The following is an 18,723-nucleotide window of genomic DNA, read 5'->3' as shown; positions in this document are numbered from 1 at the left end:
ACACCTGACAATGAGCCGATTAGGTTTGATTGGTAAATGTGATGGATTAGCTACTACTACTGCACTTCATGCAGGCTGTTTATGTATATTTTACATTAAGTTTTCATGATTGGGATCTGAAGTTTCTGATGAGTGTAACTTAAGGATTGCTACAGGATAAGCTTGGTTTCTTCTCATGCAAACAAAGCTGTATTAATAACAATAGTCAAAGTTGTTATAGTAGAATAAAAAAAACCAGAGGAGGCTCTGTGTTAGTTGTTGATGCTACAACATACACACTAATGTCTAAGATGTCTAAGAATGTTCCACAAGAGTGTGAGATTTCCAAGTAAAATACAAATCAAAATAAAATGAAAATGTGTCACAAATGTCTGGAAACAAGGACCAAATAAATGTATTATGGAATTGGTGTCTTGAAAGAACTGTATAAGGACAAACAGAAAATGACTAAAACCAAAACACTGATTCTTCTGAGCTGACATTTGTATCATATAAGATACCACATACTGTAAACACACAGTGCAAAGCATTTTAATCAGAGTCTTTAAAACTAACCTTGTTTTTCATTGAAGAAATATGTTAAGTTACTTTGCTGAATTCTCTCTAGTAGTTTGATTTAAAGAGTCAGATCTTGCCACTATGGCTGCCATTATTCCAAGTACACCTGACTTAGTGAGCGATGAAGAGGTCAGACGCAGTTCAGAGAAACAGTTCCAGCCAGGAACACACATTCATGGTTTCCTGACTGCACTGTATGAAACATTTACAGGATGAAAAAGTTGGACTAGGATGGAAAAATGCCTTCCTGTAAGTATCCACAACACAGACAGCCTCCCGATTGCAGGGAAAGAGATTTATTGCTCTTGCAGTGAAGAATATATAGCCTACTGTGAGCTGTTTGAATACGAGAATATTGTTCTTGTAAAAATTCTGATTTTACAAGGCCACATCTGCAAAAGAAATAAAGATAAAATGTTCTTCATTAACCCCCTAAAGATCTGTTTTAGGAGATGTCAGTAAGATTAATAGCATCACACTGAGAATTAACCTCAAACAGCAACTTTTACACATACAGATATACTGCATAGCTACACTACATATTAAGTTAGTTATTGCCATGTACCCAATGTTAATCTTCCTGGATTTTATAAAGACATGAGATCAGAAACACACTTCTCACACTTCTATATTGTGTCCAGAGGCTTTGTCTGGGTATTGTACTTGTCAATAAGACTTAGTAGAGGTGACATACAGGGAATCTTCATGTTCAAGCCCATGCAGAATTACAAAGGACTCATACTGTAAAAAGTGAATGACTACTACACATCACAAAGCAAGCTGAGGTTTAGTGCAAGTTAGAAAAAAAAACACATTATACAGCATCTGTATGTGCATGGCTGTTTTGTTCCCCCGAAGCCTGAATCTTTAGGAAAGTCAAAGTGACCTAGAGTGTGTTAATGAAAGCCTTGGGAATATTGTATTGTCTGTTGCAAATGCAGTCATGTGTTATTCACTGCTCATTGCAGGTGGAATACAGTGCACTGCTGAAGGCTCAACCTCCGCATGTGAGACCAGCAGAATAAATGGATGGAAAGCAACAAGCTTGAAGTGTTCCACCTATGTGTCAGACCAGGAGATCATAAGAAGCTGACAACCTGCACAAAAGCACAGCAGAATGGACAACGTAAGTGCTCTGTATAAAAGTGTGCTAAAAAAACATGTATTGAAGTGATATTACTTTATAGTGCCGCGTTAAGTACAAAAGGTCACTGTGGATTAACATGTTAAAAGCAGTATACTAAACATTAATTAAATTGTGATAAAGTATAGGAAGATGTGGAAAAGTAAGATACGACCCTGGATAACCCAAGGCGAAATCAAATATTTTCTTACTCAGTTACTATATATTTCCTACAATTCAGCCTTGTTTCTCCTACCTTTTCCGGTGGGTACTGTTATCACTGTCAGTACGACACTCACTGTACCTGCAAAGACCTCTGCTCTTGAAAAATAATATGAGCACAATCAATTCTAGTTCCCGTACAGGTCACTAGGGCCCAACTGTACATAAAATATCAAAGGTGATATATTGCATCTGGCTGCCAAGAGTGCTGTGTATCAGTTGAAAGTAAATTAAAGGCTGTGCAGTTACCAAAGAACACTACAGTATAACACAGATCTATACAGAACAAAACGAGACTCTGTAGCTTCATGCAAACTAATGGAACTTCTTGTCTAATCAGCAGCATCAATGACATGTGCAGTAGACTGATCCTTTCCGATCTCAGAAACTAAGTGAGGTGGGCTTGGTCAGCACTGGGCAGAAGACCTCCAGGGGAAACCAGTTTGCTGCTATAAGTCATGCTGGTGAAATTTTTCAAACCAATGCCCTAGTGACTGTGGTGGACAAGGTGCTATAGCAAGTGCCATCTTTTGGTTAAGATGTTAAAACAAGGTCCTAACTACTAACTACTTGGTCATCAAGATCATCATGGTACTCTCATAAATGTCTTGGCTCAATCCCACTCTCGATTTGTACAGTCTGACCTCCCCGATTTTCCCCTTTAATTCATTTGTTGAAGCAGTTTCTCATTTCTGTATTTGATTTGTTGTGTAATTGGGTTGCTGGTGCAGAGGATAATTCATATATTGTATGCAAAACAGTCATGGACCCATTAGGGTGAAAGCCAATAAGTAACAACAACAGGAACAACATACTGTATTATTATTATTAATAATAAAACCTGAAGAACTGTTAAAAAAATAGCATCACATGCTTTTGTGATGTCACTTAGGTTTAAAGTTCCCTTTGGACCTTGAGATTTCTTTTCTTTTTGAGCATTATTGCAGCTGTTAGAAAATGGCCTTTGGAAACTATAGCCTTGATACATGGAAAGGGCTGGTTCTCAATTACTGAAACAACTGATGATGGGAGATGGTTCCTCTTCCCCCTTCTCTTCCTTTTATTGCATGGAAGATCAGATTGTGACAGCAATGCTTCCTATTTTCAAGCCTTCAGCGCTGAGTAAGGATCCATCATTGTAAGGTTAAAATTCTAGCGGAGAGGCTGATTCTAAATCGTAATCCATGCAACAGAACTGTACCTGTTGTTCTGTACAAACGAAAGCATGAGAATTCGGCGTTCTCAGTTTCCAACAGGGCAGCACTGTCTGACAGCATTAAAATCATCCCTCCGTTCAAACGCCTTCCGGTGCCCGGCTTCGCAGTATTCTGAGCAGATGAAAAGCGCAGGGTTTTGGTATGCAGCCGACACTCTCCCTACATTAAGTCTGATCAAAGACAAATCTGTGCATGTAGATTTCTAGTGTGTGAAAAGATTAAAATTAGCATCTGCTTAAAAAAAAAGGGGCAGTTGATCTTTTTTTAATACAGGGAGCCATCTGGGACTCGGAAACACCATCCACAACTTCATCAGGTCCATCGCCACTGGTGAGTGTGGTTAGGTTTGCCACCACACACAGACCTCACTCATACTCACTGAAGGGTTTACACCACTGGGATTTCTCATTAGCTTGATGTATAGAAGAAAAACTGCAGTAAAAGCCTTCCTTTATTTTTTATGATTCTGTTCACTGGCAATCTAAAAGCAATGAATAAATACTAGCTGATTCAACGGTGCTTGTGGCATCGAATCTACTGAAATTATAGGACTTGTAAAAGATGAAACGTACTGAACAGGCAAAATAAAGGGCCTGATAGGCTGTGTACTTAAAAACAAAGGAATCAGCTGATTTCATAATAGGGTAAGGGAGAGATGCTGTGTCAAATTCTCTACTCAGAGGCACTGAAAGAAGGAACCTACTGTAAACTTCTTCCACCAAAGTCATTATAAATATTCAATAACACTTCTCAATAATATTGGACCACATTTAGGGCTAAAAATGTGGGCTAAAGACATCAAACAGGCTTTCAATATGTACCATGAATGAGGCTATGTAAAATAAAGGTTATTCTTAATAAATATGGAATAGCCATTTAGGTTTTCACAAGCGCAGCTTATTGTCACAACCCCTGTAGAAGGGAATGAGTGTCTGTTGCACTCCAACACACCTACTTTCTAAATCATCCACTTGATACACACTTACAGTAGCTCCACATTGCCTGACAGGTTTGTGTCAATCCCAGCAAGCTCCTACTCATTGAGCCACCCAGGAGCCCAAGACAGATTCCAATCAAATTCCTTGTCCAGGAATTAGAGGCGATGCTGTGGCACATCCTGACATCCTGACTTGAGTAGATTCATGTAGAAATAAACAAGTGTTTCAGTGTTGACCAACAGCCTCTGCCTAAGATTACTGATAGTGGATTTTCTTAAACCTGTCTGGGCTCCACATGTACATGCGGTTTCAGCTTGGAGAATCGCATTATACAGTTGATTACTGACAAAACTCAGATCTGAACTGAAAACATCTGGATTCTAGGGGTCATCTGCTTACAACGAATCCTTGACAGTAAAAAAGGTGTTTTGACAGGGACACACTAACACATTTCCCACTTCACTGCTTAAAAATTGGTCTTTTTTGTTTTAGTTTTGCAGGAAGAGCTAGTCAATGGGAAAAATACAATTCCACACAGAAATATCACTAGCGAGCCAAACAACCCAAATTTTACAGGATTTATGACACGCACAATCTGCAATAACAGGAAGGGGCAGTTGATATAATCTGCCACTTTAATGCCCAACCCCCCTTACCCTTCAAATTTGTATTTCATCACTTATACAGATATCTAATACTAAGGAAGCAAATGAATAGGACTTTGTATATTACAAGCAACGAATCTCACAAAGCACAGACTCATTGTGGCCTGTTTGATTACTGTAGTCATTGTACAGGGGAAATCATGCCCTGTGTCACTGGTCCCTATGGTGGCCACCTTCCTTCCCTCAGCACGGAGCAGGGACACTGGGCTTACAGTGCCTACAGCTGTGGCGTGATGTCCGCTCTCACTCTGCAGCGTGAGAATCCCACTCAGCCCTGGGACAAAATACAGCACGGCCTGCACTCAGCCTGCCCCCTCGCATATCGTTTCAATATAATAATACTTCGTTTCCTTCCTCCAGAAATCAAAGTCACCCAGACAGAACAATCAGAAACCTTTCTTAGCAGCTTCACGTGACATTCTTCTTTTTCGCTCTTTCTTTCCAGTTCAAAGTTTTTGTTTCCTTCTGCCTGCTCCCGGATGCTGTCTTTCAACAGGGTTTGTGGGTAACCCTCCCCCCTCTCTCCACACACCACCTCCTTTTCTCTGTCCTGCAGCCAGTGGACAGGCATACAGAGTAAACAAGTCTGATGAGCAGCTCCTGTTTTCTCAGAAAAGTCCACTAAGGCCAGGCCTGAGCACAGACAGCACCTTTCACTGTGACAGCTGAGACTGAGGTCAGCTGCTCGAACATTTGGCAAAGGGAAGAGATACAATAACCCCGTTGAAGTTCAATAAACATACAATGAACAGTCATAAAGCAGGCAGCACCAATTTCAAAGGCATAACAGTGTTGGGCTCTAAATGCACCTGAGTTGATCAAGGCTATTCCATGCTTTGTGAAATTTCACCATGTGCGGCAAAAGGCTATAGCTACACATCAAATAACAATCATCCAGTATAGTTTATTTTATAGTGAAACAGAACCCCTTAAAACTGGCACATTCTCAGCTTCTTGTGAGCCCATATCCCTGTTTGAGTGGTGCCATGCTCTGCTGTTGTGTGTTGGTCACTTCCAATCACATCTTTACAGCTTTTCATTTACGCAAGATAGAAACCGTCCGGAGGCCACAACCAACTAACAACTTTCCACCAACTAACTCCACAACTGCAGACGATGGCCTTTCCTTAGAGAAGGCTGCAGGTAAGCTAACGCACAAGCAAACACGGGAAACAAAAATCCTGTTGGACATCATGAAAAAGACAAAAAGAAATCCACTGAGTCATAAAAACTCACCAGCTTTTTATCCTGTAATGAAACCTATTACTTTCTGATTTCCTAGTGCATGTAAGCTGAAATCTCTTACCTCAAGTCTTAGTTCTCGTTTCAGCCACAGTGATGGGGCACATGTGTTGCCGACCACACTTCTTCAGGTGTGTCACAGATGTGGCTGGCTTCAGTTACTGTACGCGTCTCTTCACCCAGATACAGTAATAGTGGAGGAAAGAAAAGCAAGATGTTCTTTACACGTGCTTTTCTATAGCTGACGGGATGGGCCGCCTGCTGCTCTAACTGCAGAGCGGTTCCTATTGTATGGTGCGGAGCAGGTGTGTGTGCGCCTCACACCTTTTCACGCTCCAGCCATTGAGACCAGCCACGGGCTGCGCTGCACCATTTGTGAGAAGACTCACAATGACACCATGGGAGGCACTGTACAGTGCGTCGGCTCGGCACGGAACTAACTGACAGGTGAATACGAACAAACAAATGTGGGCCATGCTGTTACCTGCTCCCCCTCTCTCCGCCCACTTCACTTTCCCACTCCGTTTCTCCTCCACCCTCCTGAACAAACAGTTCACACCATGGAATGGAGATGGGTGTGTGTGTGTGTGAGGGGTTGGTGGGACTGGTCTTTTCACCACTGAGCTGTACTGAGCTTTCCTCTTTCAGTTACACAGAATTTCTTGTATCCGAGACTCATGTTTCTGGTTTCTGGTCTGATTTTATTCGTAGCAAGAAAGGAGACAATTTTAGCTTGCGTGTGAAATTTGAAGTGTGTGAAGTCGCATTTGAAGGCATGACTTGTCTATATGACGTATACTGTACATATTCAAAACTAAAACAGTCTGGATAAAGCAAACAGGCAATGGGAATTTTCACTTTAGAATTCTTCCAGCCACTGTTTGCCATTTGATGTAAGCTTTTCAGAACACTGTTTGCAAAGTATTGTTCTGCCAATGTAGCAGTGGTCACTGAGGAAAAGGCTATTCTTACACTGTCAATTAGTCTGCGTCTCTCTGGTATACAGCAATTAATTAAGCTAAAACTAAAAATTAAATACTATCAGGGCAAGAAACCTCAGTGCTTTGTCTGAATCACACAGGCAGTTCTTCCCCCAGTTACAATGTACCCATATCTTGGGAAAATAAAATCAAAACAATGACCTGAAACTCATTATGTATCAGCCCACAGTTTAATGATGAACAGCATTTTTGCTCCATTAATACGGAGAACTATCACCAATCTGTTGATCCACACAACAAGTGTGGCTTTAAGCCATGCTGGCGGCTGATGTGGCTGTCACAGTTCCTGGGAAACGAGGGAGACAGCTGAACAGGAATCCCAGGTAGTTTAACGTTCCCTAAATGGCAAATATAAACATACATTATAAATGTTTGAGGTATTTTTGTTTGTGGGGCGGGGAGTACAAAAGACTTGAATTCTGAAGGAGTTTTAGGGTTCCTGTTAGGGGGACACTGCAGCTACGTTCTGATCATTTTGATTCACAAGATGCTGGAGAATGTGAGGATAAGGTATGGTAGTCTGCTACCCATCAATGTTGTTGAAGCCGACACTTTGTCTGCTTTCAAGAAATGGCTGGATGACATCCTTGAATCAATTAACTACAAGCCACCAACCAGGCTAGATGGGTCAAATGGCCTCCTCATGTTTGTAACCTTTCTGATGTTCTGACGTTATCTGGATGCTTATTGACAGTTTCAGTAGCCTGCAGCCACACTAGGACCAACAGATCATTGCAGCAATACAGCTTTGTAAATCAAAACAGGCAAATCGCAATTTCTCTGCATTTGCCAAAACAACACGCTGAGTCCACTCTGTGCTCACCAGTCACTGTGATAAGCAGCAAAAAACCAGCTCATTTGAAAAAGAAAATGAATAACAGACATTTGCTCAAATTCAATCTTAAGCACCCCAGGTGTTGGTAAACTACAGTGTTTCACCATCTTTACTGTCGTGTATGTTGCAGATAAACACACGAGCTGACAGATTCTTTCCTTTTCACAAGCACAAACCTGCTCCTCCATCCCTTTCCAACCCCTGAGCAGGAACTTCAGCGCAGTCATGTTTAATCAACATCTTCTCGGACAACACAGGGATTTCCATTCCTCAGCTGCAAGATGCCAAGCTGTCACACATCAGATAAGTGTCTAAGATACTGTAATTCACAAGTCATTCTACGTAAACAGAAAAGGCAAAAAAAAACCCACAACAACACTGTTGACCTATATTTGCGTTGTTCTCTGAATTATGTATGAAATTGCTTTTTAGATAATTTATTTAACCAGTGTAAATCCAGGTATGCAATCTGACACTTGAGGGTGCACCGAAGAGCTCTGTTAGATGTTCTTACACTTTGACAGCCTTACCTTCAATTACAGACATACTATAAATCTCAGAGTAGGTAAAGCTGAACTAGACTGTCCATTGTCATTTGGGAACCTATCAATCCCTTTCATTATGTACCTATATATATTTTTGCTTTCTGAACTAAAAGCAGACAGTTCTGATTTAAAAGACAGGGGGGTGTTACTTAGGAAACGTGTGCAGCAAAGCTTTGCAATCATGCCCTCTCTCACTGGCTGCTGGTACACTCCCCGTCTCCTCCAGCCTGCGATTCAAGCAGCTAATCAACTTTTTAATGATGCACTAATGGAATAATTCTGATATCGCTCCTCTGAGCACCAGCCTCCCATCAGCGCCGTGACGCTCCACTCTGCAAAGGACAAGGTTACATTACAGCACCCAATGGGCTCACCAGGGAACAGTAATTCTCTCAAAAATATGACCTTCCTCTTAGATAGCAAATGAAAGAGAGAACACAAAAAACCTAGCATGCGCACACAGACACACATATATCTTGTATATGACACCATTTCAGGGACAATATTTTTTTCTTCTTTGCATGAACTGCCAAGAGCAGTGCTTCAAGGGCCGACTGCAAGGAAAGGGGCGGTAGCTGGAGATTTAGGGGGCAGCAGGAGGAGAGAGGGGTTTTATTTATGCAACCATCTTGTCGTTTGTAATGTGGAAAAAAGCATTTCATTAAACATTTATGCTCGTCTAACTTAGAATCGCCTATTGTATATGACTCTGCCTGCTGCCTGCTTCTCCAGCACCGCTGAGGAGAGAAAGAGGTACGTCCGCAGACAAGCTCCTCTGACAAGCCCACCTGCACAGGTGCTGGCCGACGTGAGATTGTTGCAATCTTCACAACATCCGTTAGAGGAGCATTAGGGGTCTCCGCAAGCTGGTATCTGTTTAACCAGTAACAGGAATCACTGTGTGCAGGAAAAAGGAGAGAACACTGGCCAGCCAATCCCAATCCATCCCTGGTGTCACTCAGCCAATGAGAGCAAAGTTGCTTGGAGACCTGTTGACGTTGGCGAGTGCCATCGGCTGGACTCAAATTCATAACAGGTCTTTGTTATCTTTGTCTAACCCCAGTGTTAAAATGCAAACTCTGATTGTGTTTGTTTATGTAAATAACAAATTCAGTCAAAATTAAAAAGCACACTAGATGCTGTGTTGATCCCCCAGGTCTGAACTAAACAAGGGGCTTAGAGCTGAGCCCCCTTCTAACATTTTCTCAAAGTGACTCACTGACCTTGTTATCTCCCTCTCACCTTTTCATTGTATCAGTTTCCCATGTTTCCTACAGGCTTCCACTCAGGAACTGACCACTTTTTATTCAGTTTCGCTGCTGGTTTAAAGTTGCTTTCATGCCTTTCATCAGGCTTTAGTTCAATTGGTTATGGTCTACGCTACAGAAACTGTTTATCAGGGTGTGTGTGTGTAATAATGCCAGTTCTAAAAGCTTGTCTGAGGTCTCTTTGTACGTTATCTTTCTCAGGAATGAATTTGGGCTCTTATCTCTGGTTTTCTCAGCTGAAGGTAGAATATTTGTGTTAAGACTGCTCCCTCCTGACAGGAAAGGCAGCTATCTTTGAAGTAAAGTGCACGGCTGACTTGAAAACTGTAGCAAAAATTTAAAGTTCAAATGCTGGTGGGTACATGTTACTATACGTATACTAGACCTGTGGGTTTCTCATCTACAACTGCAATCAGGATCTTGGGAACAATCTTAATTTAGTGAACCAAAGATGTGCAGAGGGATTTGTAGACTGTGCTTACAGTTACATTGGAGCTATGTGTATAGTAAAGGAAATTATTGTAGACCTCAATTCATTTTAATGGCCAAAATGAAGGCACGTTGTTCCAGAAATTCAATTTCAGAAGGTTTATCCTAATAAATTCTGCATACATTTCTTTTTGTATTTCACCATAAGGTGAAGCCAAAGAAAAAAATGGGAAAATACACAATTGTGAATATGCCAAGGTAGAATTTCAAAAGGTTCAAGGGCTAAAGCCATGAAATCCAGCTTTTTCATTACAATTCTGAAATGCTTATCTAGGTGAACAGTTTTCTAAAACCAAAATATCTATTAGGCATTTTTTTAGAAAAAATAAAAGCACTTAAGGCTTAAGAACTTAAGGCTAAGCCCATAGACTGCATAGCGGATTTCGTCCCCTATTGATTGTCGCTCGCTGAAGACTACAGGAGGGCACTGTTAAACTTAAACTTCCGTTTGCCATAGTCTCTCCTTGCAGCTCTTGTGAGGAGACAAGGCCTTTCTTCACCAGCATGGTAACCATGGCGACTGTGGCAGGAAAGGTGTCTGGACACACCAGGGGGCGCTGTGGTGCAACACTGGCAAGGGACACAGAGGCATGTGGCACACCGGTGTCACTTGCCCTGCCACCCCGGTGGTCACCCCCCCTCCTCCTGCGCTCGTCTGCTGCACACAGCTGCCCCTGTCTCTTTGTGGAGCCCTAGTCTGCGCCAGCTCTCTTTTGTTGCTCATTTATTGTTAACTTCCACACTAGACAAAAACGCACATCCTCCCATGACACAAGCTAATTGATTATTGATGCCTGTGTTAACCGTCTTTAATTCCAAGCAGAAAGTGTTAAAGCATTCATGGAGAGGAGGAGAAAAAGGGGAGGAGTCTATTTATGAGGCAGTTTCTTTCAAAAGTTTGAATTAAGGTACTTACATAGAGTTAAGTATATGGAGTGTCAAGACTTGTTAGTCTGCTTGTTTCTTAGTCCACGAAATGGCTACATGAAGGGGTCAAGTCACAATGCTGAGAAAAGTGCCAGGGCTGCTTTTGTATGTAATATAAAATACACTGAAATCAAATTATTTAGATCTTTGTTTTCCACGATTTAGAGCTGAGGGCAAGCAGCACACCCCTTCACCCGGGTTTAGTGATAACTTTTCTTTTCACTTCGGCAGTAGTATACAGTAATTGTATTAGGAGCTTCAAGTCTGGGCAAGATTCCGATTGGAAGTATCAGATAAAGAGCAAGTCTCGCTGCAGCAGTATAGAACACTGACAGATCAGAGACGAGAAAGCACTGTTGTGCAAAAAAGACATTTGCCGCAGATCTATAGAGCTTGGCAGGTGGATTGAGGAACAGGAGAATGGGAGCAAGAATCCTGGGCTACGGAAATGTGTCATGAAGGCATTCTATTAACATCTTAATAAAGCCAGCATGGGCTGACCGGGTACTGAGATTAACTGCACTGAATTCTTAAAGGCAGGGAACAGAGCTTCCCTCCACACTGCCAGGGCTTGCTTTCCAGTGGAACAGCGAAAAGCAGATGTACTGTACTGTAAATACACAAATCTAAACTCCCTCTCTGTATTTTCTTTTTTATTTTGCGTTTCTTCAGCAGTTTTATTAATAGCTACAGCTCCTCTATGGCTCTGTTTTTACTTCTATGTGGCTGGATGGCATTCAAAAAAGCAAAAAATAACATGGGTTTGTTACATTAACATTAGGAGAATGTGCTCTGAGGTCTTTAAACTGTTCTCCTGGCACAGGCACTACGCTAAGCATTCCCCCTTTCCCACTCTGTAGACTGACTGGAGCCTGCTGAAGTCTTCTGTCTGCAAAGCCATCCTTCAATATCTGGAAGGGGCTCTTGAGCCCGCCGAATGCCACAGACATGTCAATCCTGACAGATTGAAGAATTAGGAAAACATTTCAGAAAACTGCCGCTTAAAATATACAGAGGCAAGCATAAATCCACACAACACCCTCTTGTTCTGGATGGTACTGAGCAGTATTCCACAATGATACACCAACTGGTCCTTACTGACCTACAGTATATTGTAATACTATACTGTATATGTTCTGCAGAAAACAACAGGCACTGCCACTTAAAATGACGTCCACAAAAAAAACGAAAATAAGCACTGTGCCTTCAAACTGTTCGTTAGGTTTCTGCTTTGCCCGCAGTGGCCTGCACAGACACAGCTGTGATTTGTTTTGTTTACCAGGAGAGATGCTCTCCACTGACAAAAGCTTAAAAGCAATTTTACTTAAAATAATGTAATGCAGAATAAGTAATGAATGCCTGACAGTCTGCTGCAAAAAAACAGATGGTTTTTCTGAACTAAGTGAAAATCCTGAGCAAACCTAAGCTTCTTATACCAATTTCTACTATCATACCCTTTATAATAAGGGACCTATCATGCCAAGAAGGGCATATCTGACTATATGAAGTTTGTTTAATCAACAACAATATCTCTGCAGTACCGTATGTATAGGAACAGTCTGACATGGAAAGTATATGTTTTTGCAACAGCACAAGACAGCTCATCACAAGCCATACTCAAAGTTTAAGCTAAACATAGTCTTGAAGCAGCCCACTCAACCTTAACCTGGCTCTTTTTCCAAGAACCAAAACACCCACATCATCATTATTGCAACACCGGGGCTGCGCATAGGAGAATACATGTTATCCTGCTCCGATCTCACTGCACTGCCTGGATAATTGCAACAACCTGAAAACAACTTCTAGAGTGTGTTAAGCGGCAGGGAGCGAAGACACTTCTTTAAACCTAATCATACCAGAAAGAAAAGTGGCTATATATTCACAACCAATTATTTCTCACTTTTCCTGGGTTAAAACCCAGGTGTTATAGAAGTGCAGATCAGAGAGACCCAGGAAAGCAACAATAAAAACACACCCTTGAGGGATTTTCATTTAAGTGCACTGGCACTGCTGAACAGCACATTTGCAGCATGAACAAATGTGTTTGCCTGTCCAGGTCAGACTTCATCCATCTCCCATAAACTTTGCTTGACATCCTACTGGCCCGCTTTGCAGAGCCACCCACACTTCTGGGTTAATCAAATCTGCCTCTTCTTTGTGGAGTTTAATAAGCCATCCAATGCAGAACAGACAGCGTGCTCTATATACAGATAGACGCAGGCCGGCTGGAGACGAACAGATAGTGATCTCTGCTGTGACAGCTCCAAAGTTAGGAGAGGCACTCAGGCACAGAGGCAAAACTCACGCATAAAAAAGAAGACAAACGGGGAAGTGCACTTTGACACGGTGGATATGCAAAGCTACGTCTGCAAGGCCCACGAGCTGGTGAACAGAGCAGACCCTGCAAGGCGTGCTGCAAGTGGGTGCTCTGAGGAGATGGAGCGACCGATGGCTTTTGTACCACAGTCTCGTTCAAAAATAGGTCAAGGATTCTGCCTGCACGCATAGCAACTTGTCAGAATTTCTCAAGCTAAAGCAGGGCTGAGCCTTGCTGCTGCTTGAACAAGGGACCTCCAAGGAGCAGCAGTCAAGGATACAGTCAACAGTGGTGACAATACACAACCAATACACAACCAAAGCAGCCCCCCTCCCTTCCACACCTATCTATTGAAAAACAGACTTCACATTTTCATACTACTGTCCACTGCCAGGCAGCACTGTTCTTTTTTCATAAATGTTAATACTGTGAGATCTCAGAAACCAGTGAGAAATCAGGAACCCAGGATCGAAGATCGCAATGTAATAGCACTGGGGACTCAGTAGGGGGCAGACATGCCCCATCTGTGGTCACGGCTCTTACAATGCATCTTTGCACAAACAAGGGAGTAGTGTGCAACTGCGTTGACCGCCCTCTGGATAACTCCTCAAGTCTGTTGTTTTTGGCTTTCTGATTTAATGTCCAGCTGCTCCAATGGTCAAACGATTCAACAACAAAATGAATTTAGATTACTGGACAAAGAAGCACAGGGGGTGACTGCAGCCTGAGGTACAGGGGCTGACAGAAGTACAGAGGTATGACCTAGAGCTGCAGCTGTCAGACCAAGGATTTTGCTGGTGCACTTAACAGGGAAAAATGCATGCAAACACTGAACTGCAAGAAATACTTCAGTTGTGTACTGTGCTAACTCTGGCTGGTTTTCTGATCTTTGCCTATATTTTTCCTGAATTATTTTGTCTATTTGTTGCTTCCTGGAGACTACAAATTTTAAATAATGAACAACACACATAAAACAAAGATGATGGCCAAATCTAGTAATAGTTTACAAAACAGGCTATTCAAATAACGGTTATATTTCCCTACTGGATTCAGACAGCAAGACTACTGCAAAAGTTGACAAACCAGAATGTCTTTCCATTCAAAATTCAAATACATCAACAGCATGAAACTACAAAAACTTGAGATATCCATAAAAATTTTAAAAATCAGCATCCATAGTCCAGAGTATGTTATTTATGTAAGATAGGTTAGCATGTGATAGGTAATTCACTTAAATCAAGCAGTCAGTTGAGGAAAAATCTTAAGATTCTTCTATATATGGAGGAGGAAATACTCTGGTAGTTCAAATTTATGGTTTATGCCTGGGGGAAAGAGGTTTTGTAAATTTGCTAAAGCACCACCCCCCAAAACAAAAAATACACATGCCACTGGAAATCAGGAAAGTGGACAGACAAATACCACAATATAACACAGCTAAATTACCCAGCTGGAAACAGTTAATGTAATGAACTGCCATAAGCAAATCAATAGATTAAGATCAAGGCACTGTAGGCAAAATCCTTTTAACCAGGGGCGACCATCTGAACAGAAACCAAAGCAACTGGTCGACACGATAAGGATGTAACTGCTCAAAAGAGTAGGTAGGAACTCATTTGGTTTGCATGAGTTTAAGTACCAAATAATACAGAAAAATGGCTACAGGACGGAGTAGCTGTATGCTTATAGTCTCTATTGTCTCAATTTTCTTCAGCTTTGTATCATTAACCGTATTGATTAAACAGTCTGCAGTCTTAAGATCCAGAACTGCTCCTGATCCAGCCTATTTTCTTCTCTCTTCTAAGAACTGATCCTTTAAAGAAACAACTTCCAGCAGAATGGCAGACTGATATCATTGTTGAGGGCTGGGCTATGAAGCATTTAAGGAACCACACAGACAATTTATTGCACAGTACACAAGGATGTACAGTAAGCGTGCTAAACACAGCACTGATCCGCACTTTCTAGCACTTGCTGAGGGGAACAAGCGAAAACCCGAAGAATTATAAATGTCAAGTAATGGCTGTCGAGCAACTGAACTTAAAATATTTTTTTTAATGATACTTTTGAATAGAAGGATTCCAGTAAAGAAAATTAGATTCAGTTGCTTTGGTTTACTAGATACCATACCCCTTTTACTGTATCATTTGTGGCCGTCTTGAGTCAACATATAAAAAAGAGGATGTTTGTTTTGCAGTGCTGTGGTTTGTGCCCATAAAGAGCTCACATAGTACTGCAACATACAGAGCCTTCTAATTTACAGCTCCTTTAAAAAGTGCAGAAGTCAGTCTGTGACACCAATAAACTGAGAGTCTACATGAAGAGTGAATCAATTTATTAACTCTCCTAGGCATTACTGGCGAGGTGAGAAAACACAGCCATACTGTACCTTCAAAGAAAAAAAGTCATAAAAAATGAATAAAAGTAAAGAAAACTCAGGATAAGATTAAATTTTAATCTGCGTTTGCCTTGTGTACACTCAGAAATACGAGGGCAAAAGTGCACTAAGAATTAGGAAAAAAGAGAGTAAAATATAAAAATGATTTATTCCTTAAATTAGTGATCTTCTTTAACAAGCTACAAACTTCAATTGCACAGTGCGCTGTTCAGAGCGTGTGCTTCGCGTGCACATACTGTACTATGCAGTAAAGTAACACATAATACAGTACAACAATATAAATTTAAGGCAAGCAGATCAATTTTAAATATATTTTTTATTCCGTGTCCAAATCTGAGTGATATGGTTTCTGCAATAATGTCATGTTCAATATTCAAACACAGCAGTGTCATGTATGATGCACTGCGGAGTCAAAAGCTTTCTTTGATATTTACTCCTGTAAGATCTAAAGCTCAAAGAAGTGTCCCACCGATGTTCTGATAAGTCTATGTTATCTGGCTTAGACTTTAGAGCTTTTTTAAAATGGAATAAAGTGGAGTTTTTTCTAGAGATTTTGGACTAAAGAAGTTTCAGACTTCAAAGTTTTTGTGTGTCTGTGATAAAATATGCTATTGGCATGTGGTTTGCCCATTCTTGTAACCCAGCAATTTTCACTCAATTTTTGTGAGTCAATGGTCGAAGGTCAAAATGTTGTTTAACGATGCAAATGGATATTTAAATAATTATGTGCAGAGGTCATGCATTGTATAAAAAATTATCTTAGTAAATCTTTGTTAAGATAAAGGGGTTTATTATACAAACTGCACACTTATTGTGCACTCTTCTAATCACAGCAGATGGAAGTTGTTTTAATGCAAATGCCAAGCAATTTTCTCCTTAAACTGCATTTATTATCTACAGAGCTTGTGTCAAACACGACTTGCAACCTAACTACTCCATACAGGAAAATGAAGATTTGTGGGTACATCTGCTATTTCACTGTCACCGACAGATGAGATGAACGGTCCTGAAACAGAGGAGCTGGAACTCTGAATGATTCCAGTTGGCAACAATACATCAGATTCCATTTGCAAAAAGGGAATCACATCATACCCTACAGAGTCTGGGACCAAAAGACAACACACAGGACTTTGTTTATCGCTGGGATCAGGTGTAAGGGGGAAACATAATCAATTCATAGAAGAACCAAAGATAAATTATATCAGCTCTTTTGACGGTGATTATGTGTCCTTGTTATGCAGTGTTGCCTTCATCTTTAACCACAAAATATCCAGGGAATCTAATTTGGGGTCTTAATTCAAAGAATCAAGATGATTACATCTCCAGTTGATTCACTGGAACCAATAGCCAAAATCAAATCTTGTGTTTACAGTATACAACAGATAGGCATTATTTCAGGTTGTGTTAAAAAATAGCCGGACCGCTCCTTTCACGATTTCAGAAATTGGTTGTACAACAGGCAGAACTATCCTATCTCAGAAAACAATCCGAATCCTAAACCTTTCTACACCAAATAACGTGAACAGTTCAGCCAGGTACTTCACTGCCTCGAAGCACCTTACTGGTTTGAAGAGCAGATTCTCAGTCAAGGTTATATTAATGCCTCGTGGTATTACATTACTTCCGACAGAGTCTTAATATTTAGCAGAAAATAAATATCATGTTAACAAAATAGCATGTAATGTTACTAACTCAGCCAATAAATAATTGAGTGAAATATTTCCACAGTACAACGCGAATCCTTAATTCGCGCAGACAGGCATTTCTAAGAAAGAACAATGCCATCTGAAAACCGTGTTACTGTACAGGCAGATAAGCGAGTATACACTCACGTGTAAAATGTAAAATGTAACGAATAATAAATAAGAGTTGGTCTTTAAAACATTGGGGTTTCCTTCTTGTCAAAACCATGAACATGATCACATGTGGGTATCTACACTACATTCTGAATAAATTCTTAATTACATTCTGTATTCCGGACAGTTTTAAAGAAAATGTATTATAAAGAAAAAATAAAATTTGCCACAGCATCATACTAAGTATAAAGACTACAAAGCGTTGAGAAAATGACAAAAAAAATAAGACACAATCCCGTTAACAGAGAGTTTTAGAAAATCATTTCAACTGGAATGCCAAAATGTTACTGTAAGTGCTTAAAATATTTCAAAAGCTCCCCCTGTTCTTGGTATAATAAACTCCATGCACCATCAACATGTCACATCGGAGGAATTTAGTTTGTTGCCGTATTGTTAGTAAAAATATTAAGTCAAAATGTGGGTTTTGGAACAGTTATTTACCGTACAGTAAGTGAAGCACGATAATATTTAACATGACTAAACCAAAATGCTTAAGTACTAGAGGCTAAATTCATTCTTGTTTTATACTACCGGCACATGCGATGTGTCCACTGGTTCAAAACACTCACCATTCAGCATCAAGATGGGCTTGCGTTTCTTTCTTAAATCAGTCAATTTACGTTGTGCGGCTTTCTTCCTCTCCTCCAAAAAATGCCCGTTTCCTAGTTAATTCCACACCGAAGTGCTCAGAATCCCACGGTAAGTCAGCTAGCTGTCAGGTATGGACGGAACACGGCACGTTCGTGCACAATGTATTCCTTCAGAATTCGTGGAAAATCTTGGCAAAGCAACGCTGGTTCATTCATTCAGCTCCAGCACACCAATAACTGTGCCTCGCGCTTGCTTGCTCGCTTTAGGATTATATATTGATATTGGCATTTAAGCATGTTCCTTATTGTCAATTGTCATTCAAAAGACTTGTAATGGTTATTTGCAGGAGGCGGGCTGTGAGGTTGAACATTCCTTCAGTTTAGAAGACAGTCCCTTCTAATTTCGCCTTTATTTTGCCTTGCCATCGTACGTTTTCCTTGGTATGGGTTACAACCTCCCTGCAGAAATTCACACACACATATTCCCCCCTCTCCGCCGAGCTTTAATGCTAGACTGGCACAGTGCTAGCCGAAC

The 18,723-nt window shown here is 40.8% G+C and overlaps 1 protein-coding gene across 1 annotated transcript in view; it reads right to left on the bottom strand.

Moving 5' to 3' along the window:
* The window catches only part of plxna2 (plexin A2), a 226,267-nt gene extending 207,544 nt beyond the window's left edge, over nucleotides 1–18,723 (bottom strand). The window contains exon 1 of the mRNA XM_015342690.2: nucleotides 18,168–18,723. The gene's annotated coding sequence lies outside the window, so the exon portion shown is untranslated. The remainder of the gene's footprint in view (nucleotides 1–18,167) is intronic.

The sequence above is a fragment of the Lepisosteus oculatus genome, chromosome 5 (assembly GCF_040954835.1).
Source record: "Lepisosteus oculatus isolate fLepOcu1 chromosome 5, fLepOcu1.hap2, whole genome shotgun sequence".
Classification (NCBI taxonomy): domain Eukaryota; kingdom Metazoa; phylum Chordata; class Actinopteri; order Semionotiformes; family Lepisosteidae; genus Lepisosteus; species Lepisosteus oculatus.
Note: the sequence above shows the minus strand (reverse complement) of the source record. Positions and strands in the feature narration are given on the sequence as shown.